The sequence below is a fragment of the Larus michahellis genome, chromosome 11 (genome assembly GCF_964199755.1).
Source record: "Larus michahellis chromosome 11, bLarMic1.1, whole genome shotgun sequence".
In the NCBI taxonomy this organism is placed as follows: Eukaryota; Metazoa; Chordata; class Aves; order Charadriiformes; family Laridae; genus Larus; species Larus michahellis.
Window position 1 is genome coordinate 51,521 of NC_133906.1, and position 12,736 is coordinate 64,256.

Below are 12,736 nucleotides of genomic sequence, written 5' to 3' on the forward strand. Positions count from 1 at the left end.
CAGGAGGGGAAAGTAAGGATTATGCTTAGACTTTCTCGGAACTGCTTCAAATCAACTAGATATCTTTGTGCTGTAAATCTCCCAACAGCCAAATGTAAAGCAGCAAACATCTCGCTGTATGTCCCACATCGAAAGTGCCAAGAGAGTAATGTAGACCTTGCTCTCCCTGTCTTTGAGTACTGTTTTCACTGTCCCGATGACCTCTTTGCTAACATTCTCTTCAGAGCTGCAGTGAAACCAGGAACCACGTGGAGAAGGCACCCACACTGAAAATGACTGGAAGGAACATTGGGGCTTCTTCTCAGTGCTTTGAACAAGGCATAGTTTTCCCTGCTGGCTCTTTGGGCGTGGGACCAATCTCCAGGGAAGGAACGTTGGGGCTTCTTCGCAGTGTCTCTGACGTAGGGTTTCACTGTCCCGGGAAAGTCTCTGCTAACACCCTGCAGAGCGCTGTGCCCATTATACAGAAACGTCTTGCTGTATCTCCTACAGGGAAAGTGCCAGGAGGAACTGTCGAGCTTGGTCTCAGTGTCTCTGAGAATTCCTCTGATTATCCGTGTCACCTCTTTGCTAAGACTCTCCAGAGAGACATCCTCAAAACCAACACACATCTTGACATATCTCCCTCATTGATCGCAGTGTCTCCAGGAACGGCATTCAAGGAGCCAGGACCTTTTCTGCCCACACTGTCCGGGGACAGTTCCTTAAAACCAATATACATCCTGCTATATCTCCCACATGGAAAATGCCACGAGGGGAAAGTGGGGATTATGTTTAGATATTCTCAGAACTGCTTCAAATCAACTAGATATCTTTGTGCTGTAAATCTCCCAACAGCCAAATATAAAAGCAGCAAACATCTCGCTGTATGTCCCACATCCAAAGTGCCAAGAGAGACCTTGCTCTCCCCGTCTTTGAGTACAGTTTTCAGTGTCCCGGTTACCTCTTTGCTAACATTCTCTTCAGAGCTGCAGTGAAACCAGGAACCACGTGGAGAAGGCACCCACACTGAAAGTGCCTGGAAGGAACATTGGGGCTTCTTCTCAGTTTCTCTGACATAGGGTTTCAATGTCCCGGGAAAGTCTCTGCTAACACCCTGCAGAGCGCAGTGCCCAATATACAGAAACGTCTTGCGGTATCTCCTACAGGGAAAGTGCCAGGAGGAACTGTCGAGCTTGGTCTCAGTGTCTCTGAGAATTGCTCTGATTATCCCTGTGACCTCTTTGCTAAGACTCTCCAGAGAGCCGTCCTGAAAACCAACACACATCTTGACATATCTCCCACATTGATCGCAGTGTCTCCAGGAACGGCATTCAATGAGCCAGGAACTTTTCTCCCTACACTGTCCATTGAGTTGTCCTCAAAACCAATATACATCCTGCTATATCTCCCACATGGAAAGTGCCAGGAGGGAGAAGTAAGGATTATGCTTAGACTTTCTCGGAACTGCTTCAAATCAACTAGATATCTTTGTGCTGTAAATCTCCCAACAGCCAAATGTAAAAGCAGCAAATGTCTCGTTGTATGTCGCAAGCGGTTCCCAAAGAGCTTTAGAACAAGGCATAGTTTTCCCTGCTGGCTCTTTGGGCGTGGGACCCATCTCCAGACATATGGCCATTTTTGTGCCTGGCGCGGCGCCAAGTGGGAAAGGGTGGTTTTGAGGCTGAAGGCAGCAGGAAAGCTTGCAGCCCCCAGGTGTGTGGGGCTACGCAAGCGGTTCCCAAAGAGCTTTAGAACAAGGCATAGTTTTCCCTGATGGCTCTTTGGGCATGGGACCAATCTCCAGACATATGGCCATTTTTGTGCATGGCGTGGCGCCAAGGGGGAAAGGGTGGTTTTGAGGCTGAAGGCAGCAGGAAAGCCTGCAGCCCCCAGGTGTGTGGGGCTACGCAAGCCGTTCCCAAAGAGCTTTAGAACAAGGCATAGTTTTCCCTGCTGGGTCTTTGGGCATGGGACCAGTCTCCAGACATATGTAGATTTTGGAGGCTGGCGCCATGCCAAGGGGGAAAAGGTGGGTTTGAGGCTGAAGGCAGCAGGAAAGCCTGCAGCCCCCAGGTGTGTGGGGCTACGCAAGCCGTTCCCAAAGAGCTTTAGAACAAGGCATAGTTTTCCCTGCTGGGTCTTTGGGCATGGGACCAATCTCCAGACATATGGCCATTTTTGTGCCTGGCGCTGCGCCAAGTGGGAAAGGGTGGTTTTGAGGCTGAAGGCAGCAGGAAAGCATGCAGCCCCCAGGTGTGTGGGGCTACGCAAGCGGTTGCCAAAGAGCTTTAGAACAAGGCATAGTTTTCCCTGATGGCTCCTTGGGCATGGGACCAGTCTCCAGACATATGACCATTTTTGGGCCTGGCGCGGCACCAAGAGGGAAAGGGTGGTTTTGAGGCTGAAGGCAGCAGGAAAGCCTGCAGCCCCCAGGTGTGTGGGGCTACGCAAGCGGTTCCCACAGAGCTTTAGAAGAAGGCATAGTTTTCCCTGCTGGCTCTTTGGTCGTGGGACCAATCTCCAGACATATGGCCATTTTTGTGCCTGGCGCGGCGCCAAGTGGGAAAGGGTGGTTTTGAGGCTGAAGGCAGCAGGAAAGCCTGCAGCCCCCAGGTGTGTGGGGCTACGCAAGCGGTTCCCAAAGAGCTTTAGAACAAGGCATAATTTTCCCTGCTGGCTCTTTGGGCTTGGGACCCATCACCAGACATATGGCCATTTTTGTGCCTGGCGCGGCGCCAAGTGGGAAAGGGTGGTTTTGAGGCTGAAGGCAGCAGGAAACCCTACAGCCCCCAGGTGTGTTGGGCCACGCTATCGGTTCCCAAAGAGCTTTAGAACAAGGCATAGTTTTCCCTGCTGGGTCTTTGGGCATGGGACCAGTCTCCAGACATATGGCCATTTTTGTGCCTGGCGCTGCGCCAAGTGGGAAAGGGTGATTTTGAGGCTGAAGGCAGCAGGAAAGCCTGCAGCCCCCAGGTGTGTGGGGCTACGCAAGCGGTTCCCAAAGAGCTTTAGAACAAGGCATAGTTTTCCCTGCTGGCTCTTTGGGCGTGGGACCAATCTCCAGACATATGGCCATTTCTGTGCCTGGCGTGGTGCCAAGTGGGAAAGGGTGGTTTTGAGGCTGAAGGCAGCAGGAAAGCCTGCAGCCCCCAGGTGTGTGGGGCTACGCAAGCGGTTGCCAAAGAGCTTTAGAACAAGGCATAGTTTTCCCTGCTGGCTCTTTGGGCATGGGACCAGTCTCCAGACATATGGCCATTTTTGTGCCTGGCGTGGTGCCAAGTGGGAAAGGGTGGTTTTGACGCTGAAGGCAGCAGGAAAGCCTGCAGCCCGCAGGTGTGTGGGGCTACGCAAGCGGTTGCCAAAGAGCTTTAGAACAAGGCATAGTTTTCCCTGATGGCTCCTTGGGCATGGGACCAGTCTCCAGACATATGACCATTTTTGTGCCTGGCGCGGCACCAAGAGGGAAAGGGTTGTTTTGAGGCTGAAGGCAGCAGGAAAGCCTGCAGCCCCCAGGTGTGTGGGGCTACACTCGTGGTTCCCAAAGAGCCTTAGAAGAAGGCATAGTTTTCCCTGCTGGCTCTTTGGGCGTGGGACCAATCTCCAGACATATGGCCATTTTTGTGCCTGGTGCGGCGCCAAGTGGGAAAGGGTGGTTTTGAGGCTGAAGGCAGCAGGAAAGCCTGCAGCCCCCAGGTGTGTGGGGCTACGCAAGCGGTTCCCAAAGAGCTTTAGAACAAGGCATAATTTTCCCTGCTGGCTCTTTGGGCTTGGGACCCATCACCAGACATATGGCCATTTTTGTGCCTGGCGCGGCGCCAAGTGGGAAAGGGTGGTTTTGAGGCTGAAGGCAGCAGGAAAGCCTGCAGCCCCCAGGTCTGTGGGGCCACGCTATCGGTTCCCAAAGAGCTTTAGAACAAGGCATAGTTTTCCCTGCTGGGTCTTTGGGCATGGGACCAATCACCAGACATATGGCCATTTTTGTGCCTGGCGCGGCGCCAAGTGGGAAAGGGTGATTTTGAGGCTGAAGGCAGCAGGAAAGCCTGCAGCCCCCAGGTGTGTGGGGCTACGCAAGCGGTTCCCAAAGAGCTTTAGAACAAGGCATAGTTTTCCCTGCTGGCTCTTTGGGCGTGGGACCAATCTCCAGACATATGGCCATTTCTGTGCCTGGCGTGGTGCCAAGTGGGAAAGGGTGGTTTTGAGGCTGAAGGCAGCAGGAAAGCCTGCAGCCCCCAGGTGTGTGGGGCTACGCAAGCGGTTGCCAAAGAGCTTTAGAACAAGGCATAGTTTTCCCTGCTGGCTCTTTGGGCTTGGGACCCATCACCAGACATATGGCCATTTTTGTGCCTGGCGCGGCGCCAAGTGGGAAAGGGTGGTTTTAAGGCTGAAGGCAGCAGGAAAGCCTGCAGCCCCCAGGTCTGTGGGGCCATGAAATCGGTTCCCAAAGAGCTTTAGAAGAAGGCATAGTTTTCCCTGCTGTCTCTTTGGGCGTGGGACCAATCTCCAGACATATGGCCAATTTTGTGCCTGGCGCGGCACCAAGTGGGAAAGGGTGGTTTTGAGGCTGAAGGCAGCAGGAAAGCCTGCAGCCCCCAGGTGTGTGGGGCTTCGCAAGCGGTTCCCAAAGAGCTTTACAACAAGGCATAGTTTTCCCTGATGGCTCTTTGGGCGTGGGACCAATCTCCAGACATATGGCCATTTTTGTGCCTGGCGTGGTGCCAAGTGGGAAAGGGTGGTTTTGAGGCTGAAGGCAGCAGGAATGCCTGCAGCCCCGAGGTCTGTGGGGCTACTCAAGCGGTTTCCAAAGAGCTTTAGAAGAAGGCATAGTTTTCCCTGCTGGCTCTTTGGGGCGTGGGACCAATCTCCAGACATATGGCCATTTTTGTGCCTGGCGGGGCGCCAAGTGGGAAAGGGTGGTTTTGAGGCTGAAGGCAGCAGGAAAGCCTGCAGCCCCCAGGTGTGTGGGGCTACGCAAGCGGTTCCCAAAGAGCTTTAGAAGAAGGCATAGTTTTCCCTGCTGGCTGTTAGGGCATGGGACCAATCTCCAGACATATGGCCATTTTTGTGCCTGGCGCTGTGCCAAGTGGGAAAGGGTGGTTTTGAGGCTGAAGGCAGCAGGAAAGCCTGCAGCCCGCAGGTGTGTGAGGCTACGCAAGCGGTTCCCAAAGAGCTTTAGAACAAGGCATAGTTTTCCCTGATGGCTCCTTGGGCATGGGACCAGTCTCCAGACATATGACCATTTTTGTGCCTGGCGCGGCACCAAGAGGGAAAGGGTGGTTTTGAGGCTGAAGGCAGCAGGAAAGCCTGCAGCCCCCAGGTGTGTGGGGCTACGCAAGCGGTTCCCAAAGAGCTTTAGAAGAAGGCATAGTTTTCCCTGCTGGCTCTTTGGGCGTGGGACCAATCTCTAGACATATGGCCATTTTTGTGCCTGGCGCGGCGCCAAGTGGGAAAGGGTGGTTTTGAGGCTGAAGGCAGCAGGAAAGCCTGCAGCCCGCAGGTCTGTGGGGCTACACACGCGGTTCCCAAAGAGCCTTAGAAGAAGGCATAGTTTTCCCTGCTGGCTCTTTGGGCGTGGGACCAATCTCCAGACATATGGCCATTTTTGTGCCTGGCGCGGCGCCAAGTGGGAAAGGGTGGTTTTGAGGCTGAAGGCAGCAGGAAAGCCTGCAGCCCCCAGGTGTGTGGGGCTACGCAAGCGGTTCCCAAAGAGCTTTAGAACAAGGCATAATTTTCCCTGCTGGCTCTTTGGGCGTGGGACCCATCACCAGACATATTGCCATTTTTGTGCCTGGCGTGGCGCCAAGTGGGACAGGGTGGTTTTGAGGCTGAAGGCAGCAGGAAAGCCTGCAGCCCCCAGGTCTGTGGGGCCACGCTATCGGTTCCCAAAGAGCTTTAGAACAAGGCATAGTTTTCCCTGCTGGGTCTTTGGGCATGGGACCAATCTCCAGACATATGGCCATTTTTGTGCCTGGCGCTGCGCCAAGTGGGAAAGGGTGATTTTGAGGCTGAAGGCAGCAGGAAAGCCTGCAGCCCCCAGGTCTGTGGGGCTACGCAAGCGGTTGCCAAAGAGCTTTAGAACAAGGCATAGTTTTCCCTGCTGGCTCTTTGGGCGTGGGACCAATCTCCAGACATATGGCCATTTCTGTGCCTGGCGTTGCGCCAAGTGGGAAAGGGTGGTTTTGAGGCTGAAGGCAGCAGGAAAGCCTGCAGCCCCCAGGTGTGTGGGGCTACGCAAGCGGTTCCCAAAGAGCTTTAGAACAAGGCATAGTTTTCCCTGCTGGCTCTTTGGGCTTGGGACCCATCACCAGACATATGGCCATTTTTGTGCCTGGCACGGCGCCAAGTGGAAAAGGGTGGTTTTAAGGCTGAAGGCAGCAGGAAAGCCTCCAGCCCCCAGGTGTGTGGGGCCATGCAATCGGTTCCCAAAGAGCTTTAGAACAAGGCATAGTTTTCCCTGCTGGCTCTTTGGGCATGGGACCAGTCTCCAGACATATGGCCATTTTTGTGCCTGTCGCGGCGCCAAGTGGGAAAGGGTGATTTTGAGGCTGAAGGCAGCAGGAAAGCCTGCAGCCCGCAGGTCTGTGGCGCTACGCAAGCGGTTGCCAAAGAGCTTTAGAACAAGGCATAGTTTTCCCTGCTGGCTCTTTGGGCATGGGACCAGTCTCCAGACATATGGCCATTTTTGTGCCTGGCGCTGTGCCAAGTGGGAAAGGGTGGTTTTGAGGCTGAAGGCAGCAGGAAAGCCTGCAGCCCCCAGGTGTGTGGGGCTACGCAAGCGGTTGCCAAAGAGCTTTAGAACAAGGCATAGTTTTCCCTGCTGGCTCTTTGGGCGTGGGACCCATCTCCAGACATATGGCCATTTTTGTGCCTGGCGCTGCGCCAAGTGGGAAAGGGTGGTTTTGAGGCTGAAGGCAGCAGGAAAGCCTGCAGCCCCCAGGTGTGTGGGGCTACGCAAGCGGTTGCCAAAGAGCTTTAGAACAAGGCATAGTTTTCCCTGCTGGCTCTTTGGGCTTGGGACCAGTCTCCAGACATATGGCCATTTTTGTGCCTGGCGCGGCGCCAAGTGGGAAAGGGTGGTTTTGAGGCTGAAGGCAGCAGGAAAGCCTGCAGCCCCCAGGTGTGTGGGGCTACGCAAGCGGTTCCCAAAGAGCTTTAGAACAAGGCATTGTTTTCCCTGCTGGCTCTTTGGGCTTGGGACCAATCTCCAGACATATGGCCATTTTTGTGCCTGGCGCTGCGCCAAGTGGGAAAGGGTGGTTTTGAGGCTGAAGGCAGCAGGAAAGCCTGCAGCCCCCAGGTGTGTGGGGCTACGCAAGCGGTTCCCAAAGAGCTTTAGAACAAGGCATAGTTTTCCCTGCTGGCTCTTTGGGCATGGGACCAGTCTCCAGACATATGGCCATTTTTGTGCCTGGCGCGGCGCCAAGTGGGAAAGGGTGATTTTGAGGCTGAAGGCAGCAGGAAAGCCTGCAGCCCACAGGTCTGTGGGGCTACTCAAGCGGTTGCCAAAGAGCTTTAGAACAAGGCATACTTTTCCCTGCTGGCTCTTTGGTCGTGGGACCAATCTCCAGACATATGGCCATTTTTGTGCCTGGCGTGGTGCCAAGTGGGAAAGGGTGGTTTTGAGGCTGAAGGCAGCAGGAAAGCCTGCAGCCCCCAGGTGTGTGGGGCTACGCAAGCAGTTCCCAAAGAGCTTTAGAACAAGGCATAGTTTTCCCTGCTGGCTGTTTGGGCGTGGGACCAATCTCCAGACATATGGCCATTTTTGTGCCTGGCGCGGCGCCAAGTGGGAAAGGGTGGTTTTGAGGCTGAAGGCAGCAGGAAAGCCTGCAGCCCCCAGGTGTGTGGGGCTACGCAAGCGGTTCCCAAAGAGCTTTAGAACAAGGCATAATTTTCCCTGATGGCTCTTTGGGCGTGGGACCCATCACCAGACATATTGCCATTTTTGTGCCTGGCGTGGTGCCAAGTGGGACAGGGTGGATTTGAGGCTGAAGGCAGCAGGAAACCCTGCAGCCCCCAGGTCTGTGGGGCCACGCTATCGGTTCCCAAAGAGCTTTAGAACAAGGCATAGTTTTCCCTGCTGGGTCTTTGGGCATGGGACCAATCTCCAGACATATGGCCATTTTTGTGCCTGGCGCTGCGCCAAGTGGGAAAGGGTGATTTTGAGGCTGAAGGCAGCAGGAAAGCCTGCAGCCCCCAGGTCTGTGGGGCTACGCAAGCGGTTGCCAAAGAGCTTTAGAACAAGGCATAGTTTTCCCTGCTGGCTCTTTGGGCGTGGGACCAATCTCCAGACATATGGCCATTTCTGTGCCTGGCGTTGCGCCAAGTGGGAAAGGGTGATTTTGAGGCTGAAGGCAGCAGGAAACCCTGCAGCCCCCAGGTCTGTGGGGCCATGCAATCGGTTCCCAAAGAGCTTTAGAACAAGGCATAGTTTTCCCTGCTGGGTCTTTGGCATGGGACCAGTCTCCAGACATATGTAGATTTTGGAGGCTGGCGCCATGCCAAGTGGGAAAAGGTGGGTTTGAGGCTGAAGGCAGCAGGAAAGCCTGCAACCGCCAAGTGTGTGGGGCTACGCAAGCGGTTCCCAAAGAGCTTTAGAACAAGGCATAGTTTTCCCTGCTGGCTCTTTGGGCGTGGGACCAATCACCAGACATATGGCCATTTTTGTGCCTGGCGTGGCGCCAAGTGGGAAAGGGTGGTTTTGAGGCTGAAGGCAGCAGGAAACCCTGCAGCGCCCAGGTCTGTTGGGCCACGCTATCGGTTCCCAAAGAGCTTTAGAACAAGGCGTAGTTTTCCCTGCTGGGTCTTTGGGCATGGGACCAATCTCCAGACATATGGCCATTTTTGTGCCTGGCGCTGCGCCAAGTGGGAAAGGGTGATTTTGAGGCTGAAGGCAGCAGGAAAGCCTGCAGCCCCCAGGTGTGTGGGGCTACGCAAGCGGTTCCCAAAGAGCTTTAGAACAAGGCATAGTTTTCCCTGCTGGCTCTTTGGGCGTGGGACCAATCTCCAGACATATGGCCATTTCTGTGCCTGGCGTGGTGCCAAGTGGGAAAGGGTGGTTTTGAGGCTGAAGGCAGCAGGAAAGCCTGCAGCCCCCAGGTGTGTGGGGCTACGCAAGCGGTTGCCAAAGAGCTTTAGAACAAGGCATAGTTTTCCCTGCTGGCTCTTTGGGCATGGGACCAGTCTCCAGACATATGGCCATTTTTGTGCCTGGCGTGGTGCCAAGTGGGAAAGGGTGGTTTTGAGGCTGAAGGCAGCAGGAAAGCCTGCAGCCCGCAGGTGTGTGGGGCTACGCAAGCGGTTGCCAAAGAGCTTTAGAACAAGGCATAGTTTTCCCTGATGGCTCCTTGGGCATGGGACCAGTCTCCAGACATATGACCATTTTTGTGCCTGGCGCGGCACCAAGAGGGAAAGGGTTGTTTTGAGGCTGAAGGCAGCAGGAAAGCCTGCAGCCCCCAGGTGTGTGGGGCTACACACGCGGTTCCCAAAGAGCCTTAGAAGAAGGCATAGTTTTCCCTGCTGGCTCTTTGGGCGTGGGACCAATCTCCAGACATATGGCCATTTTTGTGCCTGGTGCGGCGCCAAGTGGGAAAGGGTGGTTTTGAGGCTGAAGGCAGCAGGAAAGCCTGCAGCCCCCAGGTGTGTGGGGCTACGCAAGCGGTTCCCAAAGAGCTTTAGAACAAGGCATAATTTTCCCTGCTGGCTCTTTGGGCTTGGGACCCATCACCAGACATATGGCCATTTTTGTGTCTGGCGCGGCGCCAAGTGGGAAAGGGTGGTTTTGAGGCTGAAGGCAGCAGGAAAGCCTGCAGCCCCCAGGTCTGTGGGGCCACGCTATCGGTTCCCAAAGAGCTTTAGAACAAGGCATAGTTTTCCCTGCTGGGTCTTTGGGCATGGGACCAATCACCAGACATATGGCCATTTTTGTGCCTGGCGCGGCGCCAAGTGGGAAAGGGTGATTTTGAGGCTGAAGGCAGCAGGAAAGCCTGCAGCCCCCAGGTGTGTGGGGCTACGCAAGCGGTTCCCAAAGAGCTTTAGAACAAGGCATAGTTTTCCCTGCTGGCTCTTTGGGCGTGGGACCAATCTCCAGACATATGGCCATTTCTGTGCCTGGCGTGGTGCCAAGTGGGAAAGGGTGGTTTTGAGGCTGAAGGCAGCAGGAAAGCCTGCAGCCCCCAGGTGTGTGGGGCTACGCAAGCGGTTGCCAAAGAGCTTTAGAACAAGGCATAGTTTTCCCTGCTGGCTCTTTGGGCTTGGGACCCATCACCAGACATATGGCCATTTTTGTGCCTGGCGCGGCGCCAAGTGGGAAAGGGTGGTTTTAAGGCTGAAGGCAGCAGGAAAGCCTGCAGCCCCCAGGTCTGTGGGGCCATGAAATCGGTTCCCAAAGAGCTTTAGAAGAAGGCATAGTTTTCCCTGCTGTCTCTTTGGGCGTGGGACCAATCTCCAGACATATGGCCATTTTTGTGCCTGGCGCGGCACCAAGTGGGAAAGGGTGGTTTTGAGGCTGAAGGCAGCAGGAAAGCCTGCAGCCCCCAGGTGTGTGGGGCTTCGCAAGCGGTTCCCAAAGAGCTTTACAACAAGGCATAGTTTTCCCTGATGGCTCTTTGGGCGTGGGACCAATCTCCAGACATATGGCCATTTTTGTGCCTGGCGTGGTGCCAAGTGGGAAAGGGTGGTTTTGAGGCTGAAGGCAGCAGGAATGCCTGCAGCCCCGAGGTCTGTGGGGCTACTCAAGCGGTTGCCAAAGAGCTTTAGAAGAAGGCATAGTTTTCCCTGCTGGCTCTTTGGGGCGTGGGACCAATCTCCAGACATATGGCCATTTTTGTGCCTGGCGGGGCGCCAAGTGGGAAAGGGTGGTTTTGAGGCTGAAGGCAGCAGGAAAGCCTGCAGCCCCCAGGTGTGTGGGGCTACGCAAGCGGTTCCCAAAGAGCTTTAGAAGAAGGCATAGTTTTCCCTGCTGGCTGTTAGGGCATGGGACCAATCTCCAGACATATGGCCATTTTTGTGCCTGGCGCTGTGCCAAGTGGGAAAGGGTGGTTTTGAGGCTGAAGGCAGCAGGAAAGCCTGCAGCCCCCAGGTGTGTGAGGCTACGCAAGCGGTTCCCAAAGAGCTTTAGAACAAGGCATAGTTTTCCCTGATGGCTCCTTGGGCATGGGACCAGTCTCCAGACATATGACCATTTTTGTGCCTGGCGCGGCACCAAGAGGGAAAGGGTGGTTTTGAGGCTGAAGGCAGCAGGAAAGCCTGCAGCCCCCAGGTGTGTGGGGCTACGCAAGCGGTTCCCAAAGAGCTTTAGAAGAAGGCATAGTTTTCCCTGCTGGCTCTTTGGGCGTGGGACCAATCTCCAGACATATGGCCATTTTTGTGCCTGGCGCGGCGCCAAGTGGGAAAGGGTGGTTTTGAGGCTGAAGGCAGCAGGAAAGCCTGCAGCCCCCAGGTGTGTGGGGCTACGCAAGCGGTTCCCAAAGAGCTTTAGAACAAGGCATAATTTTCCCTGCTGGCTCTTTGGGCGTGGGACCCATCACCAGACATATTGCCATTTTTGTGCCTGGCGTGGCGCCAAGTGGGACAGGGTGGTTTTGAGGCTGAAGGCAGCAGGAAAGCCTGCAGCCCCCAGGTCTGTGGGGCCACGCTATCGGTTCCCAAAGAGCTTTAGAACAAGGCATAGTTTTCCCTGCTGGGTCTTTGGGCATGGGACCAATCTCCAGCCATATGGCCATTTTTGTGCCTGGCGCTGCGCCAAGTGGGAAAGGGTGATTTTGAGGCTGAAGGCAGCAGGAAAGCCTGCAGCCCCCAGGTCTGTGGGGCTACGCAAGCGGTTGCCAAAGAGCTTTAGAACAAGGCATAGTTTTCCCTGCTGGCTCTTTGGGCGTGGGACCCATCTCCAGACATATGGCCATTTTTGTGCCTGGCGCTGCGCCAAGTGGGAAAGGGTGGTTTTGAGGCTGAAGGCAGCAGGAAAGCCTGCAGCCCCCAGGTGTGTGGGGCTACGCAAGCGGTTGCCAAAGAGCTTTAGAACAAGGCATAGTTTTCCCTGCTGGCTCTTTGGGCTTGGGACCAGTCTCCAGACATATGGCCATTTTTGTGCCTGGCGCTGCGCCAAGTGGGAAAGGGTGGTTTTGAGGCTGAAGGCAGCAGGAAAGCCTGCAGCCCCCAGGTGTGTGGGGCTACGCAAGCGGTTGCCAAAGAGCTTTAAAACAAGCATTGTTTTCCCTGCTGGCTCTTTGGGCTTGGGACCAATCTCCAGACATATGGCCATTTTTGTGCCTGGCGCTGCGCCAATTGGGAAAGGGTGGTTTTGAGGCTGAAGGCAGCAGGAAAGCCTGCAGCCCCCAGGTGTGTGGGGCTACGCAAGCGGTTCCCAAAGAGCTTTAGAACAAGGCATAGTTTTCCCTGCTGGCTCTTTGGGCATGGGACCAGTCTCCAGACATATGGCCATTTTTGTGCCTGGCGCGGCGCCAAGTGGGAAAGGGTGATTTTGAGGCTGAAGGCAGCAGGAAAGCCTGCAGCCCACAGGTGTGTGGGGCTACTCAAGCGGTTGCCAAAGAGCTTTAGAACAAGGCATACTTTTCCCTGCTGGCTCTTTGGTCGTGGGACCAATCTCCAGACATATGGCCATTTTTGTGCCTGGCGTGGTGCCAAGTGGGAAAGGGTGGTTTTGAGGCTGAAGGCAGCAGGAAAGCCTGCAGCCCCCAGGTGTGTGGGGCTACGCAAGCAGTTCCCAAAGAGCTTTAGAAGAAGGCATAGTTTTCCCTGC